This window comes from Carya illinoinensis, chromosome 14 (genome assembly GCF_018687715.1).
Source record: "Carya illinoinensis cultivar Pawnee chromosome 14, C.illinoinensisPawnee_v1, whole genome shotgun sequence".
Classification (NCBI taxonomy): Eukaryota; Viridiplantae; Streptophyta; class Magnoliopsida; order Fagales; family Juglandaceae; genus Carya; species Carya illinoinensis.
Genome location: NC_056765.1, coordinates 20,092,383 through 20,100,893, shown reverse-complemented (window position 1 = coordinate 20,100,893; position 8,511 = coordinate 20,092,383).

The following is an 8,511-nucleotide window of genomic DNA, read 5'->3' as shown; positions in this document are numbered from 1 at the left end:
ATAAAGAGCTGAAAAATTCTAATCTACGGAAGATTCACCATGAAACCAGGGAAGTTCTTTTATTTCTTCAATCCTTTTTACTTTTGCATTACAATGAGGACATTGTTTAGTTTAAGTTTGGGGGTGTAAACTCCTATAATCATTTGATCCTCTTGTTTTCTAAGTCATGGGTTGTTTGATTCTCTTACCAAGCATGCATTGGAGTAAGATTGAATTCTCTATGACTCTGAAATTTGTGATTGAAGATGGTTTTGAGAAAAATTTTCAAAAATTTCTTTTATGTCAAGTGAAGTTTTGTGGGTACTTTGGTTTAAATCTTTGACCTTGAACACGATTGAGCACATAGTCCTTTTTTGTCTTATTCCATTTTGCTTATGAAGAGAAGAAGTTGAATTAATTGAAAGAGGGAGGTTCGATTTTACTTTGCTCTAGAATCCGTTGATGGGTCCTTGAGGCGAAATCCTAGTTGAGACCAAATATTAGAGAAATGATCTAGGCATTTCTTTGGCATAACCAAAAAGCTTTCCCAGCCGTCCTAAATGTCACGCCATCATTACATGATGTGTTTCCATAGTCAACCCCCTTGAGCCTTTATAAGCTTTTATTTATTCTTTGAACTACATAAACCATGCCCGCTCTAAGCCTGAAAAACAATGAATCTACCTTTGATCATTTGAGAAAATACTTTGGTGGAGAGTTACATTTAAAAGAGAAAATTTGTTCCATGATGAACCGTATTATGTTTGCTCTGTTTGATCAAAGAAGAAGAAGAAGAAGAAAGGAAGTGACTGAAAAAAAAAAACAAACAAACAAACAAAAGAAAAAGAAGTCGCTAAGCGGAGTGTGAATTACCTCAGATTTTGATTAAGGGAATTGTTGGTATTACATCAGTGATTACAGCAATAATAATGCCACAAGTATGAGCATATTGCCAAGAAAGAGCTATGATTTGAATCATATGGGTATCTCTTTTAGTGTTCTTTTCACTAAGTATTTTCCCAGTTTGCTTTGATTTTCCATATCCAGTTCTTTCTTAACCCTCACCCTGTGGCCTATCATTACAACCTTATTAAAGACCTTTTGATCTCTGATTTTGGTGTTGACTACATTAGTGGAGAGGATTTCTGAAAGTTGGACTTATGGGGTTAAGTTTTAAGAGAATTCTTCTGATTTTGGTTGTTCTACTTTTATCTGAGTTTGCAGGTGGTTTGAGGTTAAATTGACTATATCACACACACACTCAAGGTCTTAGATTTAGGTTGAAGTAAACGCCTAACTCTTGCTTGACAAATTGCAAAATTTTTGATTGATTTTCTTGCTATCTTTGATGTTAAAAGAGTAAGATACTAGAGATGAATTCTAAATTCATAAAAGCTTGGTGAGTGATGATACTTCTCTTTCGGGTCGAGTCGATATTGCCTAAACATTCATTTGCTTTTCTTTTTGTTTGAGGACAAACAAAGTTGTAAGTTTGGGGGTATTTGATGACTTGCAAAATTTCATATTGCAGATTTTACAAGTTCGCTCGAGCGGAGGCTTTTGGCCGCTCGAGCGAATTCAGGCAGATTCAAACGCTCGACTACCGCTCGACAGGGAGCTCGAGCGGGTTGCTGGAAAACAAGGTTCGCTCGAGCGGAGACATTGGCCGCTCGAGCGAAATCAAGCAAAGTCGAATGCTCGACGTGCGCTTAATAGGACGCTCGAGCGAAATCAGGCAGAGTCGAACGCTCGATGTTCGCTCGACACCCCGCTCGAGCGAACATCGTATTTTGACAGAATTAGGGTCTTCCGCCGTCAGACCATATAAAAGAGATTTTTCACTCTATGGCCGCGAGTTTTGACTGGAGAACACTTTTTGAGAGAGAAAAACATAGCTAGAGGGATTCAAATCATCTGTTTTGGAGAGGGAATTCCAATTATTGCACGTACGTTGGAATCATACACGAGCACGGACGGGAGAAAAGCGTTGAATCGTTCCCTTGAGCTTTTGACGACGAGTTGCGGCTGCAAGGAGGATTTTTCAGTGTTTAATTTTCTTCCCATCTTCTCAGAACAATTATGGTGAATTCGTTTATGTTGAATTCCATTTCTAGCATGAGCTAAATTTTCTTCATTCTAGGAAAACGATGTAACCTATTTCTGAACTATGCTTGATTGTCTATGCTAATTTAATGCAATTCTCTCTTTGTTTATCTGATTTATTCTGAATTTATTGCTTCTAATTAACTGGCCATTGATTAGATGATAAGTAATCTTGTGATTTGCTATCGAAAGAGGGAATCATAGGGTAGATCTTGGATATTTCAGCATAGGTAAGTATAGAGATCGAAAGACTTGTATGAACCTATGTAGTAATTAAATCATTGGTCTTATTGTGTTCTTGATTATTGAATTTGCATATTCTTGTGTGAATTGATAACCAAGAGTCAATTCCAATTGACTATCGAAAGAGGCTTTTGGATGAATTAGAGATTTGCTAATAGACAAAAGAGATTTAAATTAAATTAGCTGGATGAGAAAAGCATAGTGAAGAAGTAGGTGAAATCGATTTCCTAGAAGTTTTCTTCCCATTAATTTGATCTTCGAACGTCAGTGTTATTTCCTTTGCATATTTTTCTTGAGTTGATCTAGTTTAAATTGCAACTACAAAAATCTTAGTGATTCCTTTAGATAAAATCAAGTTTAGTATAATTTTGGTATTTGGCAAACGTAAGGTACTAATCCCTGAGGACGATACTCTTCTTATTACTTTACTATAAAACTACGATACTGTGCACTTGCAGTTTTGCACCGGTCAATATTCCTTCAAGCTCAAGGTCGAGAAATCTGGAAATGCATTGTAAATGGACCTTATATTCCAACAAAAGTGGTTGATGGAGTAAAAGTCAAAAAGGAAGAAGAAGAGTTTGATCGTGAAGATGATAGACTTTATACTTTGAATTTAACTGCTATGAATTTATTATTTAATGCTCTCAATGGAAATGAGTTTAATAGAATAATGACTTGTGCTACGGCAAAAGAAATTTGGGATAACTTGGAAGTTACTTATGAAGGAACTTCGCAAGTCAAGGAACAAAAAATTTATATTCTTACTCATGAATATGAAATGTTTAAGATGAATGATGATGAATCTATTTCTAGTATGCATACTCGTTTTACTAACATCATAAACAGCTTGACAGCTCTTGGCAAAGTTTATTCCAAGGTGGAGATAGTAAGAAAAATTCTCAACTCTCTACCAAAACGCTGGAAATCAAAAGTGACAGCGATTCTTGAAGCTAGAGACCTCAAGAAGCTCGAAGTGAATGAACTCATAGGGTCACTTATCACCCATGAGTACACATTGAAAAGAGGAGAAGAAGAAGGAAAGTCAAAGAAGAGCTTGGCACTTAAAGCTGTTCCTCATGAAAGTGAAAGTGATGAAGATGAGGAAAATGAAGACAAAGATGAAGAAGTTGCGATTATAACAAGAAGAATTCAGAGGTTCTTAAAGAAAAATAAAACTCCTCTGAGGAAATCCTTCAAAAAGTTTTCTAAGAAAGATTCAGGTAAAAATGACATTTTAATTTGTTATAAATGCAATAAACCTGGTCATATCAAGCCAGATTGTCCTATGCTAAAGAAAGATCGAAACAAGGGCAAGAAAGCAATGAACGCTACATGGGATGATGATTCAAGTAGCTCAGATAGTGAAGCAAGCAATAGAGAATCAGCAAATCTTTGTCTTATGGCTAAAGATGACATTGAGGTAACAAATCTTGATAATATTGAAGATCATTCATATGAAAAATTGCAAAATGTTTTAGAAGAGGTATATGAGGAATTTGAAAAATTGGGTATCAAATATACTGCTTTGAAAAAGAAAAATTCTTCTTTAACAAACGAAATTGATATTTTAAGAAAAGAAAATATCATTTTGAAAGATGAAAATCTTGAGTTGAATAAGAAGAAAACCGATTTAGAAAATATTGTTGAAAACTTTACGAATGGAAAACGAAATTTTGAAAAACTTCTTGGTAGTCAAAGATGTGTTTTTGATAAGGCAGGCTTAGGATATATGCCAAAACAAAAATATAAACCTTATAAAAATTTCTTTGATTATCCTTCTACATCAAAGACCAATATTCAAAATTCTTTTCATAAAAATAATTTTGTCAAAAAAAGATATTATTATAATCATTCAAGTTTTTCATATATGTCACATGCTGTTTGCAATTTCTGTAATAGAAATGGTCATAATTATCATGCTTGTCCTATTAGAAGAAATCATACAATGACTATTAGGGCCATATGGGTACCTAAAAATCTTGTTTCTTCTAATACTAATAAATAAAGGACCCAAAGAACTTGGGTACCAAGAAAAATCATTTTAATTGTTTTTATAGGTATGCATGAAGTCATCCACAAGCAAAAACAAATTGTTTTTAGATAGTGGATGTTCAAGACACATGACGGGAGACAAGACTAAGTTCTTTGATCTTAGATATAAAGAAGAAGGACACGTGACATTTGGAGACAACTCGAAAGGGAAGATCGTGGGAATATGTAAAATTAGTAATGAATTTTCTCTCATAATTGAAGATGTTCTATTTGTTGAATGTCTAAAACATAATCTTTTGAGCATAAGTCAATTATGTGATAAAGGATTTACAGTTACTTTCAAAATGGATAAGTGCATTATTTTGAATGATCGTGATTGTAATATTTGTTTTATTGCTTTTAGAAGCAACAATGTTTATACAATCGATTTTGAAGAAATTACCTCACAAGATACTATTTGCTTTTCAGCTCAAAATGAAACTAGTTGGCTATGACATAGAAGATTAGGTCATGCCAACATGGAACTTATTTCCAAACTTTCAAAAAATGATCTTGTGAGAGGTTTACCAAAAACATTTTTTCTTAAAGACAAAATTTGTAATGCATGCCAATTTGGTAAACAAACAAAAACTTCTTTTAAAACCAAGAAACATATTTCCACTACTAGACCATTGCAACTGATACACATGGATCTTTTTGGACCAAATAGAGTTGCAATTCTAGGAGGAAAATATTATGCATTTGTTATTGTTGATGATTTCTCTAGATATACTTGGGTCATCTTTCTTGCTCATAAAGATGAGGCACATAATGCCTTTACCAAGTTATGCAAGAGAATTCAAAATGAAAAGGGCTATACTATTTCAAGTATCCGAAGTGATAGGGGAAAAGAGTTTGTTAATAAAAATATTGAAACATTTTGTGATGAAAATGGTTTTGTGTATAATTTTTCTGCTCCTTGAACTCCTCAACAAAATGGGGTAGTAGAGAGGAAAAATAGATCTCTTCAAGAGATGGCAAGAACAATGCTCAATGAGAATAACTTGCCTAGTTATTTTTGGGCCGAAGCGGTAAGTACTGCATGTTATGTTATAAATAGAGTTATGCTAAGATCTAAATTAGATAAAACCCCCCATGAGCTTTGGAATGAGAAAAAGCCCAACATTAGTTACTTTCATGCATTTGGATGCAAATGTTTTATTTTGAATGACAGGGATAATTTAGGCAAGTTTGATGCAAAATCTGATGAAGGTATTTTTCTCGGGTATTCTACTAATAGTAAAGCTTATAGAGTATTCAATAAAAAGACTTCAACTGTACAAGAATCTATGCATGTAGTATTTGATGAATCTAATTCTCCACTCTCCAAGAAATCTATTGATGAAGAAACAGGAGGTATAAATAACACGGAAAGTCTCAATCTCAACAAAGAGAACACAATAGAAGAAGTTCAACATGGAACCATCAGAAAAGATCATCAAAATTTAATACAAGATGCAACCAAACAGTGGAAATTTGTGAAAGATCATCCAGTGGAACAAATTTTGGGAGAACCTTCACAAGGTGTAAGTACTCGATCATCTCTTAGAAATATTTGCAATCATACTGCTTTTCTATCTCAGATTGAACCCAATAATATTGATGACGCACTTCTTGATGAATCTTGGATTCTAGCTATGCAAGAAGAGTTGAATCAATTTGAAAGAAATGATGTTTGGATACTTGTTCCTAGACCCAAAAAGCATACTATTATTGGAACAAAATGGGTTTTTAGAAATAAGAAAGATGAGTCCGGAGTCATTACTAGAAATAAGGCTCGACTTGTAGCCCAAGGTTTTAATCAAGAAGAATGAATCGATTATGATGAGATATATGCACCAGTCACAAGATTAGAAGCTATTCGAATGCTACTTGCATATGCTTGTTATAAAGATTTCAAGCTTTTTCAAATAGATGTTAAAAGTGCTTTCTTAAATGGTTTTATAAATGAAGAAGTATATGTTGAGCAACCTCCAGGTTTTGAAAATCATATTTCCCCAAATCATGTTTTCAAACTCATAAAAGCTCTATATAGACTTAAACAAGCTCCTAGAGCTTGGTACGAGAGACTCAGTGGTTTCTTGATTGAAAAAAGTTTTTTAAGAGGAAAAATCGACACAACTCTTTTCATTAAATATGAAAATGATGATATTCTTTTAATTCAGATTTATGTTGATGATATAATATTCGGTGCTACTAATGAAAATGTGTGTCAAGTTTTTGTTAAGACTATGCAGGAAGAATTTGAGATGAGCATGATGGGAGAACTTACATTTTTTCTCGGATTGCAAATTAAGCAAGCAAAAAGTGGGACATTCATCAATCAATCAAAATATATTAAGGAATTACTGAAGAAGTTTGGGATGGAGGGTGCTAAGGAAGTTGGAACACCAATGAGCCCATCAACTAAACTTGATAAAGATGAAACCGGTAAGCCAGTTGACTCGAAAGTATATCGAGGTATGATTGGTAGCTTATTATATTTGACAGCCAGTAGACCAGATATTATGTTTAGTGTGTGCTTGTGTGCACGCTTTCAATCATCTCCAAAAGAATCACATTTAATTGCAGTTAAGCGCATTCTTAGATATCTTAGTGGTACAATTAACCTAGGGTTATGATACCCTAAGCACACATCTTTCGATCTAATCAGCTACACAGATGCCGATTATGCTGGTTGTAAAATAGATCGAAAAAGCACTAGTGGAGCATGCCATTTCTTAGGTCATGCACTAGTTTCCTGGTTTAGTAAAAAATAAAATTCTGTTGCACTATCTACTGCTGAGGCAGAATATGTTGCTGCGGATAGTTGTTGTGCTCAAGTTCTCTACATGAAGCAACAACTTGAAGATTTTAAACTCATGTATAATCACATTCCAATCAAATGTGATAATACAAGTGCTATAAATCTTTCAAAGAACCCAATACAACATTCTAGAACTAAGCATATTGAAATAAGATATCATTTTCTTCGAGATCATGTGCAGAAAGGCGATATAGTACTAGAGTTCACAAACACACACGATCAGTTAGCAGATATTTTCACAAAACCTTTACCAGAAGATAGATTATGTATGATCAGAAGAGAAATAGGTATGATGCATGCTATGAAAATCTCTTAAAAGATAGACCAGAGTCAATAAAAATAGAGATAGATTTTTTAAATACTTTTACATAAATTTGAGATTCTTAGCCTCATGTTTGAGACGCTCATTCTCTTCATACAATATCATGTCATTCTTATTCATGGGAACCGGCAAGCGGAATGAAGAATCTAATAAAGATTTCAATTGTTTATTCTTCTTCTGAATGATTCCTTCCCTTGTGTGAGACTCTTGAACAATTTGTTGAAGTACAACAATTTGTTCTTTGAGCTTTTCAACTTCATGATTTCTGGCTTGTAGCTGCTGGGAAAAAGCAACAATAGAGGAAGAATAGCGAGTCCCAAGACTCACCAAGTCATAGATAGCATCAGAATCTGACTTATTAGCCAAATTACTATTTTCTTGCTGCAACATGGCACCAATGACAGCTGCAGAAAGGACAGGAGGTTGAGGCGCAGAATGCCTCATGGATGGATCTAGAGAAATGTTAGAAGAATGAGCCATTGAGAAATGAATAGAAGGCTTAAAACGAGAATGTTGAAGGAATGCAGATGAGTTATAGAGATGAGAAGAAAACTTGATGCGGATTGGATGAACTTTAGGACTGATTTTATAGAGATAGCATAAAGAACCAGACGAGCTATCATCCAAGTCAAAGAGCAATGTGATTTTTTTTCCCGATCGGTGAAAATGACATTTTTTAGAAACTCGGAGCCTTCAATCTCGTTTGTCAACAACATCAGGCGATTTTTTTCAAATCTCCAGCCACACTTGTCGGGTCACGGACGGATCTAATTTTTTTTTTTCAACTATCTACAGTGTCTACTAACGCACCGTTTTCTTCAGTCGATTTACTTGTTGCGGATCCTTTTTAATGATGTCAAAAGGGGGAGAAGTGTTAGATTAGAACATTAACATTGTTTGAATTGCTAAACTTGTTATATATGCTTGGAATTATATTCATACTTTTGCTTGAAAAACTAACGCACATTCTCAGGGGGAGCTTAAGTATTAATACAGGTTTCAGGTTCTATCAAGTATTTGTCAT